The sequence below is a fragment of the Temnothorax nylanderi genome, unplaced genomic scaffold (genome assembly GCF_030848795.1).
Source record: "Temnothorax nylanderi isolate EJ_2023f unplaced genomic scaffold, tnyl_v1.0 TNYL_tig0039_pilon, whole genome shotgun sequence".
NCBI classification, from domain to species: domain Eukaryota; kingdom Metazoa; phylum Arthropoda; class Insecta; order Hymenoptera; family Formicidae; genus Temnothorax; species Temnothorax nylanderi.
In genome coordinates, this window is record NW_027249101.1 from 1040795 (window position 1) to 1065922 (window position 25128).

Sequence of the window (25128 nt, forward strand, 5' to 3'; positions counted from 1 at the left end):
ATAAAATCAAACCTCAGAAGATTTATAATTATATTCTGTTATCACGTTTTGTGTGTTATGAACAATGTCAAATGTTTACGTAAAATTATCTCTAATTCAAAGTAACGTAGTTTCTTTTTATAGCATAATTACGAATTAAATGAATACATACAAATTGAAGAAATGAATACACATACAAATTGAAGAACCGCGTCAATTTATAAATCAACAATTTTAACTATTTTTAGAGTTTAATTTATTTTTCTTAAGTTTAATAACGCATATATTCTCAATATTAATATGATATTAGTTTAAATATTATTCAAACTTCTTGAATTTGTGTCGTCGATTTCGTCATAAACGTCAACATAACCGCTGCTGTATATTAGAAATAGTTTCTAGGTACATATAGTCGTTTCCAAAGTATTTACATGCAGTATAATATCGCTTATTCGATTAGGCATACGAAAACTTTTATCTAGCACATCTACCAACTTTATATAACAACTTTAGTTAATTAATTGTGACATTTATTAGTTCGCAATTCATTAAAATTTTTCAGCGTTATATTACTGAAAATTAGTTATTTTCTAGTCATTCTCAGAATCTCTTTTTATTTATTTTATTTGGATATGAAAATTTTATATAGTATAAAAATAATATTTAAAATATATAAATAATATGTATATTATTATTTTAGCCTTATTATTTTGATAATATATAATTAACATCTAATAGTGCAATTTAAAACAATTTAATACAGTTTAATACTATAAACTTATGTGAAGGCAGTAAAATATATGCCTTCCATACAAAATTCGAAAAAAAGTTAAATAAAATCATCTTAGGTCGAAGTCCACGATAAAAACTCTTGAGATACTTATGGAGATAACCCCAGGGTATCACTTTAAAGAAACTCGGTCCTGGCGTCCTCCGAATGGGGGTTAATACGTAAGCGCGACTGAGAGGGACTTGCTAGAGGAGTGCGAGTGAGCGCAAGCTCATCTAGTAGAAAGGGACACCTAATGGAAGGTCAGAAGGAACCAGTCGTCGTGTCGCTTGTAAGAGACAAAGAAGGAAATACATCAGAGAGGGATGAACACCGATGGAAGGAGCGAGATGGCGATTCCTGGAAAGAACGAGCGAAGCTCGCTCTGCGCGACGAAGACGATTGCCGTGCCGTTAGCGTGAGAGTGAGAGATAAACTTTGTTCAACGGAGGAGACCACGTCAGTGTAACGAAAGGAGACAGTCTGGTGATAGTTAAATAGTCGCGAGGGAGATAACGATATGTAGAAGGGGGTCGAAGTTATCGGTGAGGAGGACAGAGATTGTTGGCGCGACAAGGATAAGCGAACGGGCAGAGGGTGGGCAAACGGAGACGGCGGTGGTGGAAACGCTGGAGAGGGTGAGAAGAGGGGTGAGGAGATGGCCATGAGGGCCGAGAGAAAGAGAGAGAGAGAGAAAGAGAGAGAGAGAGAGAGAGAGAGAAAGAGAGATGGAGAGAAGGAGAGTGTGTGTGCGAGAGCGGCGGTCGGGTGGTGGTGGAAGAGCGAGGGAGCGTAGTCGAGCGACCGTCCCGCTGTGGCCACGAGCTCCGACGCTCGGGGAACGTAGGTAGTGTGTGAACTTCCGGCCGAGTGAAGCGGACAGGGGTTGTAGTTATAGGGAAGGTGCCGTCGAAGTCGAAGAGTGATAGAACGTTTGCGTGGTTCGGAGACGAAGTGGGTTTCGAACCTGCTGCTTGAAGCTGTAAACGGAGGACGATAGGACGGAGAAGCGACTGGCGCGCGCGAGTGGCAGAAGAGGCGGCAGAGAAGAGAAGAGAAGGAAGAAAGAAGAAGTGGTTTGGTGGTTAGTGCTGGTACGAAAACGGGCCCCGGTTCCACTGTCGTTGTTGCCGCGTAACTCGGGTCGGGTCAGTACTCGCCCGTCGAGTGCTCGCCGAGTGCGCGCGGAGTTGACTCGCGGAGGGTGACTCTCCCTCGCCCGCGGGGGTGTACCGCGCCTCGGCAGGAAGGAGAAAACGCGCCCTCGTGAGAACGGGCTCTCGCGAGGAAAAGAAAGCGTCGGGCTCGTTAGCTCTCTCCTCAATCAATCTCGCGAACCTCGATATTCCCTCTTCCTTTCCCTCCCTTTCTCACTCACTCTTTTTTCACTTTGTCTCTCTTTCCACCTGTCTCTCGTCTCTCTGTTTTTTATCTTTCCGTTTTTGCCTTTCGTCATCGTGTTGGTGTCATCGAGACCGTGACGGCCGCCGGGGTGTTTGTTATGCGACGGTGGTACAGTGGCGGTTGACGACGACGACGACGAAGAGGAGGAAGAAGAAGACGAGGAGGAGCGCTTGCCGCCGAGGAGGACGTGGACGGGGAGGAGGCGGAGGAGGAGGAAGAGGAGGAGGAAGAGGAAGAGGAGGAGGAGGAGGACGAGGACGTGGCACAGGAGGCGAAGCAGCTAGCCGTTCCTCGCCGTCGCCGAGAGTGTGCTGTGGTGCGTCGCAGGGAGGGAAGAGGAGGGGAGGGAGGCTCGAAAGGGAGGAAAGACGACGTCGACGACGAAGAAAAAGGAGCGGAAGAAGAGAGGCGGCGGACGAGGAGGTGGAAGACGAGGAAGAAGAAAAGGAAGATAGTGGCCGCCGCCGCCGCTGCCGGTGGTCGTAGTGCACGCTCCGAGGATACCGAGAGAGTTCAGGGCTCGGGAGAGAGGATCCCCCCTCTCTTCACTCTTCTCTCTCTTTCTCTCTCTCTTTCTTTCTCTCGCTCACTCTGACTGTCCCGTCTCTCTTTCCCACTCATTCTCTCTTTTCTCCCTTTTTCTCTCTCTCTCTTTCTCTCTCTCTCATTCTTCCGTTCTTCTCATCTCCCCTTTTGGAGGAAGAGTGTCATTAATTGCCGTGAAACACAAGAGAAAAATAATCCGGGCGAAAAAGGAGGAGCGTACAGCGAAAAAGTAAAAGGGGTGCGAAAGGTGCTGCGTTGGTGTTATTTTCCCCTCCCCCCGTTTTCCGCCCCCCGCCTTCCTCCGCCCGCCCGCCCGCCCGCCCGCCTGCACCCCTCGCCGGTATTTCGAAGAAGGGGGGTTGGTTGTGCACGTCGATCGCCGGGGTGCCGTCGTGAGTGTGCAGTGTGCAGTTTGCCCCAATTCGTCTGTATATCTACCCTCTGTTTTTTTTTCTATTTCTGTAAAGTGGTGCCACAGCACGAAGAAGAGGGGATCGCCACCGGGGCAGAGGCTCGAACGCATGTAGGAACATGGCCGCATCCAGCCCCTGCCTCCCTCTAGAGGTGAGTCCGGTGAAACGGAGCAGGTTTCTCGTTTTCCTATAATTCGCTCGTTCGCTCGCTATTTTTGCCTCGATCCCGCGTAATGTCCTCGCGATCCTTCGCGGTTCGGCGAGCCGGCTCGAACCCTGAAATCCGACCGAACGTCCGACCGACGCTAGCGTGAACCGAGCTCATGCGTTTGCCACCCCGCTGGCCGGGATCTCTCGGCCATCGCAGTGGCCACGTTTGGGTTAAAGGCTGACCTTTAAGCTGGTTTCACACAGCACGCAGCGTCAAATGTATCGGAATGAGTTCCGTTTTTACGCCGGTTCTATTCTACTCGCAAATCACCGTTCAACATTTATCTTTGACGATGACCCAATCACACGTGCGTGCGAAATATTTCGCTACAACAAATATTTTCCGGTTGGTAGGATGCGTAGGATGATCGATTATAGTATCGCAATCGGACTTTATTTGACTATTCATCTTCTTCCTCAACTTTCTAGTCATGATCACGTGTTGAGAGCATGTCGATTTCACGCCGCGTTTTCTCTTTCGGTATTGATATAATCATCTATACAAAACTTATGAAACCGGCTTTATATACCAGCGAAGTACAATCGCGCGTAGCGACCTTTGTTCGAAACAATGCGGTATGTGACACAAGACAGTTTATAGAACAATGATGATCCGCGTGAAACTGGTTTTATATCCTGTTAATTCGCGCTCTTGGGACACACGCATCACAAACATCACAATAGTGACACAATGCTTACGGAATTTCTCGTCCTTGTTTTGAGACATTTCGTTCTAAGGATCGTGGAGCCGGTTTGGCGTGAAACCGCAGTGTCATGATAATCGTTTCAGAGACCTCCTGCCAGTTTCCTTCAGACAACAAATTAGTTCAATACAATTTTTTTTTCATAATTGCCAACAATTGCCATACATGATAAAAAATTGAGAAAGTTGAGTTTAAATATACATTAAACGTCTTTTATAAAAATAATGTTATAAAACTTTTTGTGAAATTAATAAATAAAGACCTATATAAAATTTGGTACATGGGCAATAGACGGCTGTGACACGTAAAGTATTTTTTAAAATGTTCTGGCTAAATACACAAAAAAGTCTTTTTTTTTTCAAAATTTGTTAGGTTGACATATGTAACGAATTTTGGAAGGATGGTATTTAAAACTACTAGAATTATCTCTGTTTAAGCAAATTACACGAAAGTCTTTCTTAATATAGCGTTGTTTCCATGGTATTAATGTTTCTTTCTTTGTATTAACTGTCATATTAGAACCCAAATTTCAGTATAATTGACAATCAAACGCGTGCTTGTGCTAACGTAATCTTTTCGAAGTTTCGCATTTACATAATTAAATAATTTATTATAATATTTGTCGTTCGTCTTTCCATTTTGATGCAAAAATAATAAGCTCTTCTGCTAGAACATATTATCCAATTACGCAAACGCGAAACTTCGGAAACTCGTGCCGGCTTATATTCAATTACCAATGACACCAAAATTTGAGTTTCAGTCATTATGTTGAAAAAGCGCGAAGAGAACTGCAAATTGCATTTACCGAAAGTTTACTTAGATTTTACTTAAATTACAATGCTTAAATGGAGCATCGCTTTGGTTCTCTCTGATATAAATTTCATGCTGTACTTTTTCCTTCATCACAATTTAATTATTTGTTGCTACCCATTTTTAGTATTATCCTAGATAGTTTTCTATAAAAGATTTTTTTCAGAGTAAAGTATATTTATTTTTTAGTTCTATTCTCGCTGTTCATCTCCGTTTCGTGATTTTACTTTTAATAATGTTATTGCTATATTAACAAGGAGAAAAAATAGTAAAATTAAATTGATGATCTCTCTCTCTCTCTCTCTCTCTCTCTCTCTCTCTAACGGGATGGCCTCATTTATTTTGCTCCTGCTATCAGCCTTTTAGCGTGTCAACTATCGTCTTGTCGTCTTGACTAATGAAACAGAACGGAGCAGTTAAACAGTATAGAACGCTCCTCGGGGGGATTCATAAAAGGTATGAAAGGACCCTTTTGGCACGGCGCTTCTTATCGTTCCGCCTCACGTTGTTGTTCGCAAATTTCCTCCGTTTTATTCCACGCGCGCGCGCGCTTGGATTCGAAACCAATTAAAGGATATGTTGGAAGGAGGTGGTCTTAAGTCTCATTTCCGTATCTTTTCTCCCGTATCTATAAACATTTTTCCTTGGATTTGCGAGATCAATAAAAAGATCCTCGAATCTTCGGTGAAGCGACAAATATTTTAAATTTTTATAAATTTATCATGAGCTTTAATATTAATTAATATTCTTGATTGATATTTAACATGTATACTTAAAGATATTCAATTAAATTTCATTCCATTTTTAATACAACTAAATAGTTATAGAAGATGTTTTGAACGTAACATGAGATTGTGCTTATACATAATTGCATATAGAAGAATTATATAACAAAATAATCAAGTTACAGATATATTAAATACGTTCATATTTACATGTTAACGATCCTGCAAAAAAATTAGGTTATAGCATATAAAATTTTTGAAATTGATTATCATATTATAATAAAAAAGAAATTTGCGCCGATTAAATATCGTTTTTCGCGGTCAAATAACTAAAGTTATGATTTGTTGAACAATTCCGTAAGAGTGCTTTCGAGCATACTGGCAAGTATTTACGAGTGTCTCACTTTCTGGTTTGGTTAGCGTGGGTAACGAGGATGCTTTTGCGTGCGATCGCGAGAGTGATTCTTTTTGGCACGACTTTCACGAGAGTTCGTAGCGCGAGCAAAAGCTCATGAATCAAAAAAGAGGAACAGAGAAATATACATATATATAACAGAGAGAAATATGACAAGAAATAGATAGAAATAGACGAAATAGCTGTTAGAAGGTAAAGAATAATGCTTAGTAAGATTTTCAAAAGCCAATTTGATTGTTTCGTACGATAATCTTGAGTAGAAAAACATAAATCGGTTTGTCAAGCGATTCAAGGCGATAATAATACTAGTCGCTGTTTGAAATTTGAAGAATGTTTACATCAACAAGAAGGGACAGATCAAATCATAAATATTTCCGTGTATTCCATACATTCACTAATAAGACATTGTATTAAAGTCGATGTAGGAACGTCTTTGTTAAAGATGTTACATATGAAACTCGAATGACAGTAGATAAAGTCGATAATGGTCAGCCATACGTCCACTAAATCACTCGTTGCGAAGAAACAATTTATTTCGCTAATTTGATCTTTATTTTCTATAATAAAAAAGATAAGTATCTTAATATATTAAATTAACAGTAATGATTTAACAACAATTAATAATTAGGAACATTTCTTATTTATGAAAATAAATTTACCCAATATTTTTTGATAGCTTTGTTTGATATCTATCTTAGAAAAGCTTTAAAAAAAAAACAAGAAATTATTATATTTATGACAATTTTATGTTATAAATGACAATATAGTATATGTGAGGGGAGAGCTTTTATAGTATTATTTTTTTTAATCTTCTCGATAATTCTTGTACATGAAATTATTGAAATTATTGTACATAGTTCTTCAACGTCAAATCTTCAATCAGCATAACAGGGGATTAATTCTTCCTCATTGAGAACATATTGCAACTACAACGTAACACGCTGCACTTCGAATTATTGTTGTCCCCCTAATTCTGCGGGAATTTGTTTTACGTGCAGTATTTATCGCTTTAATTAAGGCAGTATAGGCGACCGTGCACGAAATGCTGAGTACTCCTCGAAATACTCCGGTTTTTGCGCTCTCGGCAGAGGTATTTACGTGTATGTTCTGACGGCATTTAATCTGTTATCATGTTCCCAGCAAACGTTGCTACCCGAATAATTCGCCCATCTCCATTTGGAGCTCTGCCCCTCGCGTGCCATTACAATTTCTTATTTCTTTTCCAATTCTTGAGGGCAACGGTATAGATATATCATTTTCGACCACTTCTCCATTAATACTAATGATATTATGTGTCATCACTATTCTACTCTTGATCTACATGCAGAAAAGTCAACGAATCTTCGAATCATGTGAGCTACGAAGAACGAAATCCTACAACTTTAATCTGTTCGGCCATGATGGTGGCACACGCCACCATAATAGTATTAAAGGTTTTTAGCTTAATGAAAATAAGTAGCTTAATTCTACATTGGTGTTGTGCCGCGTATATAAACACGTAAATTAAACTGTAACTTTTATCTGATCTGTCATCCTCGCTCTACCCCCCCCCCCTCTCCCCTTAAAAACATACGGACGAGAAACTCTTTGGTTTTATTTTTTGCCTCATCCTCGCACGTCGAGTTGAAAATACACAGCCGGAAGGATTTAGGATTTTGGTTAATGAGCGGAATTTCATCTTGATTATTAACTAACCTAAACTTGGGAACAAGTCTGTTAACTTTAAGATATTTTGCAGTATTACAGTAAGAGTTATTAAGTAGTATTATAGTAATAGTTATTACAGTAAAAGAGAATTCTACATATACATATAATTATTAAATTTACTTTAATGTGTACATTTTTCTATTATTTTTATCCATTTTTATAATTTTATAATGTTGTTTATTGCTTTAAAATGTTAACTTTAAAATTTTTATGTTTTTTTTTCTCAATATTACTGAGTTTTGAGTTATTTTATTTAAAAATGTCCTTCTTTTCATTTCAGAAACATTGTTTTCTTCATGTTTCTTCTTTACACTTACTTTTATTAATGTATATTTTTTTTATAATGTAGCATTAAACATGATATCTATATATAATTCCGTTAAAATGTCTAACTACGCTTAACTAAACCTCAACATTACTTCTTCAATTATTTTACACTAATTTATCAAATCTCTGATATTCTATTTCTTAATGCCCCACTTTGTCACTACTTTACTGCGCTGTCACTATTTTAGAGTGTCTCATACATTAGCTTCGTTAATGATCAACTGCTATGCGTATATATAAAATTTTAATTTCACTTTCGCCCGGTTTAATTTATTAGACGTTGACTCTGGTCCTTTTATCATATAAACGTCGCGGTCTTATGTAACTTTCATCAACGATGGCCTAGGGATCGTGCCGGACGACCGTTTCTTCTCTCGCGTAATCGCGTTCCCTCGTGTACCATCCCGGTCTCCCGATTCGATCGATCGATCCCCTCGGCACGCACGTACTCCGGAATCGCTCCAGTCCGCGAAGGAAGCCAATCGCGCTCGCGAACGACGAGATTAGAAGGCAACGCGACGCGACGCGACGCGACGCGATGCGACGCGACGCAACGTGACGCGACGCGCCGCGTCGCGACGCTCACGAGCGCGACAAATCAATTTCTGGCGCAACGTCGACCGACCCGCTTTCCGCGCATTGTCGTGTCGCAATTCGATAATTTCCACGCGACAATAATACTACCGTTGCGTTGAGGGAAACATGACGGTACAACAATAGCGAAACGTGAAAATATGCAAATGCGCGATGCTGAGCTTTACATACAAAGCTGTTTATCTATATACGTCAAGGGTACAAGGTGACAATTGAGAAGCTACTGAAACTAAATAGCTATTATTCTGTAATGAATGAACAGAGTGAGATGAATTAAACATTTTATGTTATAAAAATTGGTCAACAATTTAATTTAATTGCTTACATGATATATGTAAGCTCAATGATATACGTTTTCGAAATTATAAAAATCTTGCATATTGAGGCACTTTCGAGAATTACTATAAATATAGATACATTATAACATTAATAATAATTTTAACTGTTCTTCAGAGAATTTCGAATAAATTCCTTTTATAGAAACAACTATTCGAGATCTTCTGAATACATGTCACTGAATAATACCACATATAACAGCCAAATTTTCAGCAATGTTTATTTTTACAAGTTTGTAAATGTATATTCTCTTTGCGATGTGTCGATAAATAAATATGTTAATAAAAACAACGAGTTTTCTACAGTATAATGTTTAATTAATTTTATTCTGTCAGTTTATTACAAAATAACAATTGTTTCAGCAATTTCCCAGTTGATTATGTATTCTGTATATAACCATTTTTTAAATATCTTCGTTAGAGGATTTTTGGAGGAATATTATTCAAAATCTCACGATAAATTTATTATTAATAATAATGATAATGACTGTCGATGATAGTCATTAATAATAATGATGATCAACGATGATAGTTCCGGCCATAGCATGGAGCTTAATCGATTAAAGTGCAATAAAAAAATAATAAATACAAAATTTCTAATTTATGATATACTTATAGGTATTAGAAATTGTTAAAAATGTTCCATCGCGTTGCTTATCACAATTTACGAAAGATACCCTAAAGTTTAAATACATTATTAGCTGATAACTTCTTTCACGTCCTGAGATCAAGGTAACTTTATTTATAGCATGAAGTGTCGGCGCCTAAAATACTATTCGCTTTCGTGGTGCGTCGGTCGACGTAAATTGTGATCATTCAGGCACCCCGCTGCTTTTAGGAGTTGGCAGGCGTGGGAGTACGTAAGCGCCACGTGTGAGGAGCATAGAAGGGGTGGGTTTTCAGTTGGTAAGCCCGACTTCCCTCTCTAACAGTTAGGACAACGACCAAATGCCGATTTCAAATATACAGCGACATCCTAAACTACATTTTTCAATCTCCTTTTCTAACTCAAGTAAAGCTTGTATTTTTCGGAGAAAATCAGTTAAAGAAACCGAAACACTAGTTTAATAACAGTAGCTTTCCGAAAAAATACTTGATGCCTAATTGACATGTAATAATTGTAGAGCTTCTTAAAACTTCTCAAGAGCATTCTCTAGGTATTAACATTCTGTTCTTGAAACAAGATAAGGATAGTTTTTATGAAATATCTTTTTATATAATTCTGTCTACGTTTATTATTAACAAAATAAATATATGATTTTTGACAGAGAAACTTTTCATAATTAAGTCGTGTAGAGGTTGCAAAAAGTTGCACTATGACAGTCAGGAGAGGTAAAATAATATCGAAATAGCTGCGCGTCAACCTGAAGCCTGTATAGCTGAGACGTTGCTTTCACTTTGGTATATCCTAAAGCTGGACTGCTTGTCCCGATCATCTTTAAAGCCGGTACTGACGACGGCGACAGCGACGTCGATGGAATCGCGATAGTGGACGTCGCTCGCGACAGTGGTGGTGGAAATGGCGGTGGATAGAATGGAAGGGAGGGATACAAGTCGCTCGATGGGGCAACGAGGGGCTAAGAGGACGAAAGGGCGGCACATGAATGAACGATCAATAGGTATATAGTTACCTGCTTGCTCCGCTGGTATTTGTCTTCGGCTGTTTGCTAACAGGCGCTTTTGATGAACCGTATTACGTAATTTTATAATAAATGTTACTAAAGCAAATATTATAAAAAATCATTTATGACAATTAACCAAATTTAATTGGACATTGTGTTTTCTGACGCAGCTTCTTTTATGCGGTTATTTAAATAAATTTTCTATGAAAATGAAAGGAATTACCCAATAATGGCATAAAAATTAATTTGTAAATTTAATTTTCTCTCAAGCTTGTAAAAAAGATTTTTTACATATAAAAAAATATTTTTTGATTTGATTGAAAAATCATGATTTCTATTTTTCTATCTTTGAGAGAAAATGTGGCAATGTAAAATAGCTATATTAATTACGAATATAAGGCAAATGTCCTCGTTTCTTTCAAAAGCTTTTCAGAGAATGTACAGAAACTCTTATGATGCAATCGTGCGGTTAAGCGTGTCTTGGGGCGTAGCGAGGTTTTTTGTAACTCTAACAATTGTCTACCAGTACAGCGCGATTAAAAAGATATCTGCTATCAAATCAACTGAACAGCAATTAACCAGACGCGATATACAACCGTTACTTAATCTTAACGATTATTCCTCCTAGATTTAAAGAAACATCGCGCAATTTCTGACCACCGCACCGTATGTAAAGCGTTTTCTATACATATATCACCTCTCTATAGACATGCATAGTCTGATTCATTCTAATTTTTCACGATGCTACCACAGTCGTTGCATCCAATTTTCCTTGTATGTAAAGTCACTTCTTCTTTCTATACTATTTTTACACAAAGTATTTCTGAACATGTGAAAAAGGGCATATTATACCGATATGCGTGACAACGGGAGCGACAGAGGTAAATTTGATTCCTTTTTTACGAAGACACCGCTGTCCCAAAGTCTGCCGGTCAAGAGGGCAAAAGTTTATTTTTTAATGAATCACGCTATAATAGCGCTATGCGTGCACACGCCTTAAAATCCCACGTAGATAATGAGGTTCGCGGATTCCCTCAGGGTTAGGCGACAACAGAACACTTTTATGGGCCCGTCGTGTTATCACTCACTGATCGTAACCTAGTTTTAACAGCTCGGATAATACCATTTAATTTGGCTAACGCAATTGGTCGTGTCGTTTCCGAGCAAACACGAGCGCTATGTGGATATACGTAATATAAAAATTCCTGCAAATATGTAATTTGATTGAATAGCAGTAATGAAATTTTTATATGATATAAAAACTGATATTATTAATAACGATGAAGTGCTAGTGGTATTCTACGCGCTCACAATTTACGTTCACGACATAAAAGGGCTTCAACCTTACATAACATATATATGCACACACACACACACACACACACACACACATCTCTATTAATTACTATTATTAATAACGGGAGTTAAGAACAATCTCGCAAATTACATTCGCATGATACATATATGCATGCGGATACTAATTGTAACATAAAAATTGCATTTACCTCGCGAATAAATTTTCAGCCGGGCTGCAACTTTGAATAGCGATGAGACGCAAGTAGCAGAGTGCGGTAATTACTCATTACATTAGAAGTTGAGTACAATGACAATCGAAACGCCACGCACGTCGCGCGTTTTCCTGCTTTTTCGGAGACGCCTACATTCGTCGCGTATCGTTCGCATCACTTCCGGTTAATGCAATTTACACTGGAAATATAACTTTTTCACCACTTGACATTTTCTGCAGCGAATATAGCGTAGGTGAAAGCACCGTAATCAAATACAACGGGGGTAGCTTGACTTTTCGTATCTGCTTTTGTATGCCTTTCGGTATTTAACGGCGTAGGTGGATGAGTGGACGGTTAAGTTACAATCTCCGCGACTAACAATAAATCTTCATGAATTATTACGTGCATCGCAGAAATTGGATGACATTTGTTTAGCAGATGTCACACAGTCGATATTTTTCTGGTCACTGCGAACCTGACGTCAATGACATGGGATTTATAGAGAGTACGGATAAAAAAATGTATTATTACATTAAGACGTTTAGCAGTAAATAATAATGTTACTGACATACATTAACAGTCTTATATATAACTATTTAAATTACTAATAGCTCCTAACGTTCCATTTTTGCATGTAAAATAAGGGTTTATTTAAACTCATTTTTGTATAATTGTAACTGAGAAAATATTATGTTATTATATACCAATGTATTGTTTTGGATTTGTTAGCTCACAATGTTTAATTTTGAATATGTTTTACATATGTGTTGGGGGGCGAGAGATTTTTACGAAAAATGTGAAAATGATATAAATTATGTGTTTAATAAGGGTTTCCAATAATAAAAAACGCTCCAGTCTTTTTACTAAATTATTCTTAAGCTCAGGATAGCTGATTCTTGTGAATCGGAAAAACTTAAACTTTCCGGATGGCCGATGCCTGCTTCAGTTCTTCTCAATCACTTTAGGTGCGAGTATGCGCGAGTACACGTGCGCGTGTGTGCGTGCGTGCGTGTGCATGCGTGCTCCCTCTCTGCGTATATTCTGACCCGACGTCCGAGAGGGAGAGAAATCCGTGTCCCTCATCTCGTAATATCTTCTTTCTCCTTCGCTTTTACTGCGTCTGCCGCTACCGTCGGTCGTCTCGTACCACTTGGCAAATGCTGGAGACGCGAAGTCGCCCCGACTGACCTTACTATTGACAAGGACGCCTCCCTTGATTTATTAAGCCCGGAGCGACGTAAGGAAATGAGCTGCTGGTCGCACGATAAATACCTTAATGGAGAAGAATTTACGTGGGAATAAGGACGGGAGCGCGGGCCCTTTCCTCGAGATTTCCACCTAAAGCGGTGTTTACATTGTCGTGGAACCACGACCGAAATCACGCGCGTACGTTCACGCCTCACGCTCACGCCTGATTTCGGCCTCGTTCCACCACAATGTAAAATCCGCTTAAAGAACGAAATTTTTCGCATATACGCTGTCTAAGATTAACGTTTTGAATATCGATGACAATTTGCTGAATTTGAATACACAAGAACTTCAACCCCGTTATTAAAAGCATAAATATAGAATATGTAGGATGCAGATACAGAAGATAAGCCTGTCATGGCGAGACATATACACACGGCGCGCGGTGAAAAAATAATGCCAATCATAAGTAAAGCAGATCAACTCCTAACGCGAGTTCGTAAACAAAAAGTGTTTTGTGTTTTAAATTAAAAAGATACATGTGTATACATACATAGATAAATAAACTGGGTTGCAATAAAGGTTAAGTTAATACGAACTAATTGATTAAGCAGTGGAATATAGGGTATGATAAATAAAGCTATTTGTACAAAGAATTATAGAATCGCTTCCAACCATGTATGTTGACGCGCGAGTTCGTAAACAAAAAGTGTTTTGCGTTTTAAATTAAAAAGATACATGTGTATACATACATATAAATAAACTGGGTTGCAATAAAGGTTAAATTAATACGAACTAATTGATTAAGCAATGAGGGGTATGATAAATAGAGCTATTTGTACAAAGAATTGTAGAATCGCTTTCAATCATGTATGTTGACGCGCGTGTTCTATAGAGACGGAACAATTTTCCTCTCAATTATCACCAACAACTCGAGGCGAAATGTAACCTACATCGTTTCCCGGGCAAAATGTTATAGTTCAAGGACCGCAGCGCACTGAGCAACGAGCGGGATTCTGTTCGCAACGTAGTGGGATTGACGCGCCGCGTCGCCCATGAGATCAAGAGACACGGTAGTGTCTCGCGTCAAGTGTGCGCGGAGCGACACCGACCGTGACTCTTTTTACGCGACGCGACGCGACGAGTTGCGAGTACTCGAGATGTTGAGATCTCGATAACGAGTGAACGGATCAAGTTCTAAGTAGGCTTGATCGATAGCTTGGGGTCGATTTGGGGGGGGTATCTCTTATAATATTTTCCGCTACGTGCCCTACGAGCGGAGATATTGCGACGCAAAGTCCAAATGTGTGAAAATTTATCATAACGAGGTAGCGCCGCTAATTAATAGTTAACTCGGGCAGGCCGTGCGTTTTCGATGCTGCTCGCATCTCCGATTCTGAACGGACGCGCCACTCGAAGCACTCTCGGTGCTTCGAACCAAGCGCGGTGACGGACGGCGTCAGGACTTGAGTGCGGCTTTACCAGAGCACGTGTCATCGGAGAAAGCGGTGCGGTGGTTCAGTTTGAAACCGCTGGATCTATATCGTTCAATCCGCTCTGACATTGTTTAAAATTATAGAAATATGAATATGACATTTAAGATAATAATACAGATAATAATACAACGAAAAATCATTAAGTTAAATATTAAGAATAATAAAAGTTTATAATAATTTCTAAAAGAAATGAGATTCTAAAAGAAATTCTGAAAGAATTTTCAAAATATTTCTATAGAATTTTTCTTAAAAACCATTATCAAAATGTTAATTATCAACTGAAAGATTGAAAGATATTTTATCATTGCGTTTATGTACTAGAACTAGATTATAGGTAACATGTGAGATTCAGAAATGTTTCCTTGAAGAGAGAGAGAGAGAGGGTTTTCTGGTCCATTTCTGCTTAGTGAAAATGCGGAAACTCCGTCATTTTAGTTTGAAACTCCCTAATCTCCAACATCGAATATCTTGCTAATTAAATCTGAAATTAAATTTCCGTTCGTGCGCGCGCGAGAGTATAAGATTACATGAATATCTTGAAAAATAAAATTTGTTACCTATTTAACGCTTGTAAAATTTAATTTACCACACTATATTAGATCTGAGTTTTAGTTAGTAAATGAATTGAACATTTTAGTTACCGGTCAAGATGTTTCATGTTTAAAAAATGTCTTGACAGATACGGCGACGTTTTATTAATTATGTTTATATCAGGATAGAAAATAATATTTTACTGTTATTACACAAGTTATCTGGATTTTGTATATTCTGTAAATTTGTAATTCTGTGTATTCTGTTGCAAAATCATTTATTTTATTGACCATTAATATTGAGTTAATATTTAAGATTTTATCGTTTATCATTAATTGCTTGCTTAATCAATGATTCGTGGAATAACGTGTAATAATATATGAAAGACAACAAAGAACGCATACACCGATGACATCACACTAATGATCGTATGTGTAAAACATGAGCGACGGTTATGCGAGCCGCAAAATTCCCAGAAGATCCTAGCCAAGTATTTCTTTAAGTAGGTCATCCAGAATGCGTAGGAAATTCGATGAAAGTGAAACGCGAAAGTAAAATGTCAAATTACATTTTAGTCGAGACAAATAGAATTAAAGTTGCTAGATCAGATTAATATTAAAATAAATATTTATTTATATTAATAAATTTTTATAAAATATATAACATCCTTTACACGCGATTAATCTTTTAATCTGCATTATAACAATTAAAATAATTTTCCTTTCCTGGCTGCTTTATAGTTAATTTTTTTAATGATTTTACAATAATGTATTATTGTAAATGCATTCTTGGTCGACAGAAGTTTCATGAAAGTTTCACTTGAGACACCTGCGAAATGTCACTCTCGCAGGTAGGTAGTGTAGCAACGTAATTTTTAAAATGTTCCCGGAAACTAGCTTAATCAGGTTTACTTTCGAAATGTCAGAAACACGTGGCCCTGGTAAACCGAGAGGAGGGGAACCACACGCTCGAGTTACAGGTTACAAGGTTTATTCAGCTCGTCAGGCAATTCACAGAACGGTGACTTCACCCTTCCATTGACTTTGACGACACCGGGTCGCGAATTCCCGGAATTACACGCCCGTATATATGTATATACAATATATAGTACATAATAAAATCCGCATGCCCCAATTTCAAGACTCGTTTCGAAGAAACGCGGGTGTACCGTCCCTAATCCAGTCTCTGTATCAATGAAAGCTCGCTCTTCTCGGAAAGGCTCTCGACTACCTTACTCGCGTGTGCTAGCCGTTCATTGATAACTATCGTTGCGGGGTATACGCCGTTAAATTCGTGGAACGCTTGTACGTTTTAATTGATCTTTCGATTCTGGAAACATTTCTTATTGTTGAATGAAGTAATAACACATCAATTATAATGCGTTACCTAATTGCTACACTGAGAAAAAATTTACTAAAATAAAAAAAATTTAGCTTAATTTTAGTAATCTTAGTAAATCGCGTGTTTGCATGCAACTGTGAACGCGTTTTTTTTAAATAAGAAACTGTATGTATTTATTTGAACAACATAATTCTTTTATAAAGGAAATAATTAATTAATTATAACAAGTATTTACTACAATGCAGTTAATAATTATTGAAATATAATTTTTATTTTTTACTAATTAGTAATTTTCTAATTATATTTATTACTTTCAACAAAATGCATTTTTTCATTAAATAAAGAATTCATAAACTTTAAGAAGTATTTTGTATACAATATAGTCAATATTTATAGAGATATGAATCTTATGTTTTATAAGTTAACAATTTTCTAATAATATTTATTTAATTTAAAAAAATAATTTTTCTATAAATTATTTTTACCTATAAGTAAAAACTTTAAAAATTTTTTCTAAAACATATATAAATTGGCGTCCAAGCGCCAAGAGATATCCTTGTAGAGAGAGAGAGAAGGGATTCTTCCACTTATATATATACGAGTCTTACGACAGTGGACTCTGTGGTTTTCGCCTCGCAGGGAGTCTGCTTATATATTATGGTTGGATATATTTTAAATTTGAGAAACGTTTCCCATCATACGCCACCTAGCAGCGTCGCGCGTCGTTGCGAACTTATAGGATTCCGTCGAGTTAAAAATGCTTACAAATAAAATATTCTTTTCCTTTTTTTGTCGAATATATTAACTTTATTTCAGTATGCGTTTCCTTAAATGTAATAAATTGCACTAAAGAAAATATTTATTTCTTATAAGTACTCCATTTATTATTTTTATAACTTTGGAAACGTGAAATTAAGTAAATATTTATTAAAGTGCCATTTCTAAAATTAAAAGATTCGGATTTAGTATTTTAAAAATTCATTTACTATATTTCAATAACTATTACACTGTAATATAGTAAACCTGAATTTGATTCAAGTAAACGTTTCAAGAAGAAAACATTTTCTGATTTTAATGCTTTAGTTTACTATAGTCAAATTAATAAGTTTTACATTTTAACATTATTTATTTAAATTAAGTAAATCTAATTTTAGTAAATATATTTACTAAAAGTAAGCAAATTTTTTTTTCAGTGTATAACAACATGCAGTTCTCGGTTTATGAGAATTTCTCTACCTCTTCTATATTAATTAAAATTAGTCGTTATTGTAGGGTATGAGATTCTGTATAAAAGAAAGAGCATATATTTCTCGTTTTCGAAGTATAAAATCCCAGTTCGTCATCCACGAGACGTGCCCGAGATGCCGTAACGTTTAGCTGCATCTACTAGGGTGCGGGCTAGTAGTAATAGCACCAGTATTGAGTCAGACGTCTCGGATGTCGAATCTCTCGCTGCTAAACTCTTGTTCTGCCTTTTTATTCTTTCTTTTGGAACTTTCTTGAGGAAAGTTGTCGGTATTCAGTGGCCGATTTATTGATCTAGCCCATCATTTCAAGACATCTCTGGCCATGCCGAACTACCGAAGGATCCTTAAATTGTTTTTTTGGCGGATTTATAGGTATATATATATATATTTTTTTTTTTCTCTTGCGATAGTCTAGATGGTTGCAAATAAGATGATTGTTATAATAGACGATTTTGTTTCTACTATTTCCGTCAGGGCTCTGCTAAAATCATCAAGTGTTTTATAGCGGCGCTCGTAGGCGCCAGGCGTTCACATACATTTATAGCATACTCCCCTCCTCCTCCTCCTCCTCCTCCTCCTCCTCCTCCTCCTCCTCCTCCTCCTCCTCTTCCTTCTCCACCTCTTCCCTCTCCACTCATGCGCCTTCAACTCCAATGCCGGTGTTACAACTCCCTCACTTACACGCAGCTTCGATTTGAGAACTTGCCAACGCGACACTCGGTTTATTCTGACTTGCGTCGCGACGCCGTATTTCCTTCGATTTCCTTCTCGTTGTCTTCGGCTAATTTTCGCAGGGACGAACCTTGTTCCAGATGGATTCTCCGTAGCCTCTCGTTCAATGTTCTCGTTGGCGCTATTGTTGCGGACGCTACTGCATCTTGTAACTTTACGACAACCAAAATCTTTCTTTACAAGGAAACTAAAAACTCTTTCATAATTTTATAATAAATTGTTGTTCCTCTTTAAAAATTTTAGAAATAACAATTTATAAAACAAATATTTAAAATTTTTTAAAGAAAAAGATTTTTTAACTCTATGACAGTCGTACATAAAATCGTATTTATTTTTACACAGCGAAACATTAAAACATTAAAAAAGCTTATGCAATTTTTTCTGTTCCGAGAAAGTGCAGATTTTTAAACTTAGTAGAATTTTAAGAAATCTTTTCTGCAGAGTGTTATCACGTACATTTTTTCTATAATTTCTTATTAATTCTTTATAAAACAGAAAATTAGAAGAAGCTTTGGCAATATTAGTTCGGCAATAGTAATTTGGAATCATGCGTTTCATAATCGCGTAATTGTTATTCGACATCGCGATTCGTGCATTCGCGCAGCTTCGATCTGCGTGACTGATGTCGGGATTGTCGGGGTGGGTGAATCTTCGAATCGTCCGTTCGTGACATGGCAACCGATTAATCAGAAAAACGACCCGATTGCGACTGGCTGCGATCTCCGATCGCCGCAATTTACGATCGGGTCGATTGACGCAAATATTTGCTCGGCCGTTACTCACGAAAACACCAGTGACTCTTTCTTCTACTGCCAAACTCTCCGCGAGTTTTTTCATATTCGCTTTCGCGCGCAGCTGCAAGAAGTGCATTACTCTGCGAAATATTGAAGTCTTGATCGAAAAATACTTTGCCGAGGTTGCCGGAAAGTTCATTATTTGGTGACTGACAAAACGGCTTGTTCGATTTAAAAAGATTTAGAAAGGGGAACAAAAGAAATCAAGTACCTATAAAGTAAAATAAACAAATTATATTCAAATTTAATATTCTATTTTATTGGTTGAGTATTAATATTTAATTATGTTAGAATTGAAATTAAAATCGGTTAATTAATTTGATCCTGAGTATTTTGTTGGTTTTATCGATATATAATTTTGTTTGAATAATATAGAATTTAATTAAAATATACACTTTGTGTAAACTTAGTTATTAGCAAGTAATTAATGCTTTTACCAAAAATTTACTAATCGGAATTTATTTTTATTAATTATGATGCGAGTAAGAGTTTATATATACGTATTACATTATTAAAGAATCGTTTTATTAATCTTAGTTTTTTTAAATAAAATAATCGTATTTTTAATATGTAAATTAATAAGATTTCATGGTATTAGTAGTAAGTAAATGCTTAATTTCAAAAATAATCCTTTGCCAGTAATAAAATAATATAAAGTGTTTATTAGTCGGCCTGACTGGCAATAATTAAATAATTATAACGACGTTTCGACCTCTATTTTGGGTTCTTATCAAGTTATGCTGGAACATTATCGTAACGTAAATTGCCGGTAATAAATTTAAAGTGGATACAATGCCAATTAAATGCTTAATGATCATAAGGGTTTGCGAGATAATGGGATGATACAGAATATAACAAAAGGGAGACTAACACACACTTAAAGGACTGGAGGTCATCAGAATACGAACTCGAAGGCACATAGGTAAATGCCACTGATAACAACGTTCACATGTTTTAACACATGCAAATTTATACGTACAAATTAATAATTAGTATCTAATATGACATAATAACACTGAACAAGACACTGGGCAATTATCGACAAATAATCAAGGATTCGCGGTTGAGAGATAATACGATGATTTCCTATAGGGAGCAATGAAAGAGAGATCGTCTCGCGATCAGAAGACCGGGGGTTATCTGAACGAGCCTAATACAAGCCTACGAGCAAATAAATAGCGCTAATAGCATCGTCCTCACATTATAGGCTGCGTGTAAACGCATGGGGGCACGGATAAATGTGTGAAAGCGGATGGGAGAGGGATGGGAGATGGGAAGCCAACAGAAGAGAGGTATCCAGCTATAATAGCCGCCTACATGCTCCAGCGAAATTACCTTTCGATCTATTTGCCTCCAGAAAGCGTCGGGTTACGTCAGTCGCCGCACTAGCCATTGGACGCTCGTTATTAGCAAACGTTTTTAGCTTGCGTTTACGATCAATAGATCGTTCACGAGATGACGCATCGACCGGACGCATCTGTGAGAATCGTTAAAAACGAAAAAAAAAAAAAAAATAAAGAGAGACTTCAGGTTAAAATCTTTTACTTTAATCTGACGTGTTTGGTAATGTTTATTACAGTGTTTTTGACGCTTGATAGTAATGAGCCCTTGCGAAAGTCGTGCATTGTTCTCCATGAATAATCGAAGAATAGCGGAAAAATGGAAGCGGCGCACGTGGTGTGCATGCACTTAGGCGCAAATTGCTCCACGCAGCATTTCAGTAGTAATTCAATATATTTGGCAGACAGGGCGGTATCTGCAGCTCCTTATTTCACTCACGGCGAAAATAGGTTTGGCACAATTCAATTTACTTCTGTTTTGGTCTAGCAAAATTCGTAAGCTTTCAGCCCGGCGCGAGCTCATTCATCATAATACACGGGAAAGCAGTAACTACGTTCCCGTGTAAGCCGGCGCTTTTCAGCTTACAATTAGTGAACTCATTTGCGAGACTACGCAAACGAGTAACGCCATTCTTAACTCGAGAACCGGATGTACCCTAGATTCCGGCTAGGGAAAAAAAAAGTATAAAGGACAGGTTCGCTCGTAGGGTGAATATACCGGCGAGATGAGATAGGACGGTATCGCGATTCGCGAGTAAGTGTCTCGCACGTGCCGCTTGCGCCTCCCACCCCTCTCTCTCTCTCTCTCTCTCTCTCTCTCTCTCTCTCTCTCTCTCTCTCTCTCTCTCTCTCTCCCCCTCTCTCCTTCCACGATGGATAATATATCGCTCTGTTCTCGCGCACCTACCCGTCGTGGATGTCACTCCGCTGTACTCTCGACTAAAGTCTCGTACCTGTCCCACTTACAACTTCGCAGGACGGATATCCTCGACGGGCCTTTCATGGGATTCGTTGGACGGAGAACTTTCGTTTCCCGTTGTAGAAGTCGTCTGCCTCGCGGCTTGATCAACCGTCAATTACCGGCTTGTATCTCCGGCCGTTCTGCGTTCAGTGTGTTTACATCGTCGACAAAGGAGCTCAATCCACGAAGGCCGCAAGGGATTTTTAATTGATTCAAAAATATATACGTAGGTTTCTTTCTTCGCTCAAGATAGAAATTATGAAATGGTTATCGTAATCGCGCGGTACTTTGACATGAAGCTTTTGCTTAATTTACCTATATCGTCCGGAATAAATAATACAAAGAAAAAATATCAGTTACAAATATCAGATAACGATCGCGATTACTTCTCTCTACCGAATTAGATATCAAATCTTCCGTTTGAGTAGAAGCATTTGTGATACAGAGCCTCTCTCTTTCACATTTATTGCCCTTTCTGGATACCCTCCGGTCCATCCCGCCCAACACTCGCGAGTTGTATTAATCATTAATCATCGTCAAATCGAGCGCGGCGTACCACTCGATCGTGGTCACGATCGAGACGGATTCGAACCCAGAAGCATTCTGTCGACATACCACGATCTGCGTGCTCGAGAGTACACATGCGCAGTGCCGCCTATAAATTCGCGAATGTGACACTTTTTAGACTAATGATTCTCGTTTAACCGCAAGCTTTCTTCAGAACTCATAACGATCGTATGTCAAAATCTTTCAAAGATGACAGATTTACCGCGAAATAATCTTCGGCGCGAGCAACGAACCTTAATTTACATTCATTTTTTAATGGATCTTTTTCTCGAGTAAACTTTTTAATGTAGTTTAATCTGAAATATTCAGAGGAGACGTCTGCTTAAAAATAGGAGTTGAAGAACTTAAAGGAGCAGGTAGGATTTACATGATCAAATTTCTGTTCAGGAAAAAATAATCTTCGAAAATTTGTACGATGTATATAGGAGACTGCTTTCGTGTTTTTACCTTAGCGTAGCGTAAAGTACGTTTGCTTGCACCTTCCGCTGAGAGCCTTTTACCTCGGTTATATTCACGGGTATACAAGGTACACTAATCAGATCGGAGCGAAGTTTATGCACGAGAGAGGTCGCATGTCCAGGCGAGGAGTTTGTATTGCAACGATCTTACAAGTCCGGCGAATGAATCCGACACAATTCACCCATTAGGGCACCAATCTCTCACCGGTCTCTCGGCCAGTCAGTGCCGGTCTTGTACTTATACGGGAGAGTAAATTGAAATAGAATATTTAACGGAAATCTTTACAGTTCAGTTCACTTGCAGTAAAAAAATAAACTTAAAATATATGTAGATTTCTTATTGTATCTCTTATTTGATGAGAAACTATTGTAAAGAATTTATTTCAAAAAATTATTATATATAAAAGGCATGCAAAATAAAATTAGAAATGAAACGTTTGAGCGCCGTTTCTTTAGGAAATTAATTTGGACGATGATCACAGAGCCACTACTCTAATCTTGAATTACAACGTAGTATCATTTTCTTCAGAAAATCTTTTCTCTCTCTCTCTCTCTCTCTCTCTCTGTCTCTGTATATGTGATTCTTGCGTTATTACAGAGCTTGACGACAGGATATACGTGATTGTGACTTATTCTTGAGTAAAGCTCGAGTTATCTGCTCCTCTTCCAGCAGGCACTTTAATTGCAATTAAGATGAAATGGACCGTATAGCGATACGACCCTCGAGATTGATGTAGGAGAAAGCAGACTAGTGTCTTACTTTGCGCGACGTATCGTAAAGGGTGAAAGGTTAATTTGTCCACGTTTGCAAACGTGCGCGATGGCAATGTACCTTCCCGAAGCCGCAACGCGAACGCCCACGACGCGACGCATACATACCATCGGTCACACGTGCGCCATACAAGTACAAGGTGAGGGGTGCCGGAGATAGCTACGTAGACGACAGTCATCTTCGTCGTTGTCGTTATAGTCGTCGTCGTCGTCGTCGTCGTCGTCGTTGACGTCACCGAACGAAATGGCGCTAACGTGACGTCACCGGGGACGCCCGCTTCCCTCCGCAACGTTCCCCTTGACGCCGCTCTTGGTTCCGCAACGTTCTGACGCCACCCTCCCCCGCGTGCCGGGGGATGCCCGGGTCTCGCTGCTGCGGGGTGGGGGCGGCGACGACGCCGGCTGGGCGCCGCGACGGTCGTCATGGGGTTCCTAGCTAGGATTTTTGGCTGTTGCCGTCGTTCGGCGAACCGGCGACACCAGGAGCCGGTATCTCGAGTAACGATCGCGCCAGGATTACGACGCCCTCCTTCCTAAAAACATGTGCATGGTAATTGATTCGATTGAACGAGAGGGACGAGACGGCTTTTGGTTGACAGTGGACTACTCGGCCGGAATAAATCAGATCTTCCTCGATCGACGGTTATATACGTGCCCGCTGTACCGAATCCGGGATGCAATCATTGACGGTGCGATCCAACGCGATACCCTTCGTCAGCGATGGTTGTAATCGCGGTGTTTTGCGCCCAGGAATCGATTGAGCAATCTGAGTCTGTCATCCGAGTGTTTCGCGCGTTATCGAATACCGCTATTAGCGGTTGCACTGATGGCATCCGATAATTCAAGATGGCTCGCACGCGGTTATGAATAGACGGCGCGCGAGATGAGAATGGTTATTTGGGACTTGCGACGGATATAGAAATCTGTGCGAACTCCTGAAGGTGCAATTTCTCTTAATAATGAAATAACGGCGAGTCTGCATGGCCGTATAAATAAATTGATAATAATTGAGTAACGATTTATTCGATATATGCGGATATGCAACACACACGCCTCTCAAGAACGGTGAATGTGAATTAAATGAAATAGATGGAATTGAATAGCAGACCTTCCTTCGAAGTTGATTCTATTGTGCAGAAAAAAACTCGATGTTTTATTAGAAACTCGCGAATTAATTAGAGAAGAATCGCGTCGTTCTAACGCAACGTATAATAATTACGATAATGTTTATATGAGCATTCTGTGTACTAATTTTGTGATGAAATTACCCATCTTAATTTAATATTGTTCATTATGGGGAAGATGTTTACTCTCCTATATGCGGAATAAGTCGAAGGGCAAGCACGTGCGCGCCAAGATATTGAGTCGATCGCTGAAGATTATGTCAAGATTATATGTTAAAACGAGAGCAGAAAAAGGGGTTGATATTTTCCATGTATTAATATTCCACCGATCGAATTGCCTTTCGGTCGAATGTGCATACGTTCACGCAGACGTACACCCAACGCATAAAAGTGACCGAGTGGCTTCCTGGCAAAACACACACGCCGGTGAATCTGTGCGTGGCGAAAGCCAGACCTGGCGCGTGGACCGATAACACTCGAAAGAGTTTCACGTCTCTCGCGAAAAGGGAA

At 38.7% G+C, this 25128-nt stretch overlaps 1 protein-coding gene across 17 annotated transcripts in view; it reads left to right on the top strand.

Annotated features, from left to right (window-relative positions):
• Cac (calcium voltage-gated channel subunit cacophony) overlaps positions 1 to 25128 on the top strand; it is a 179929-nt gene that overhangs the window by 86709 nt on the left and 68092 nt on the right. Inside the window, exons 1-2 of one of the 17 annotated variants that reach the window (XM_071704208.1) lie at positions 1476 to 3090; positions 3166 to 3262. The exons of 14 other annotated variants lie outside the window; for them this stretch is intronic. The gene's annotated coding sequence lies outside the window, so the exon portion shown is untranslated. Of the gene's footprint in view, positions 1 to 1475; positions 3091 to 3165; positions 3263 to 25128 lie in introns of those variants that run through there. 2 more of the 17 variants (XM_071704207.1, XM_071704209.1) reach the window with 2 other exon arrangements.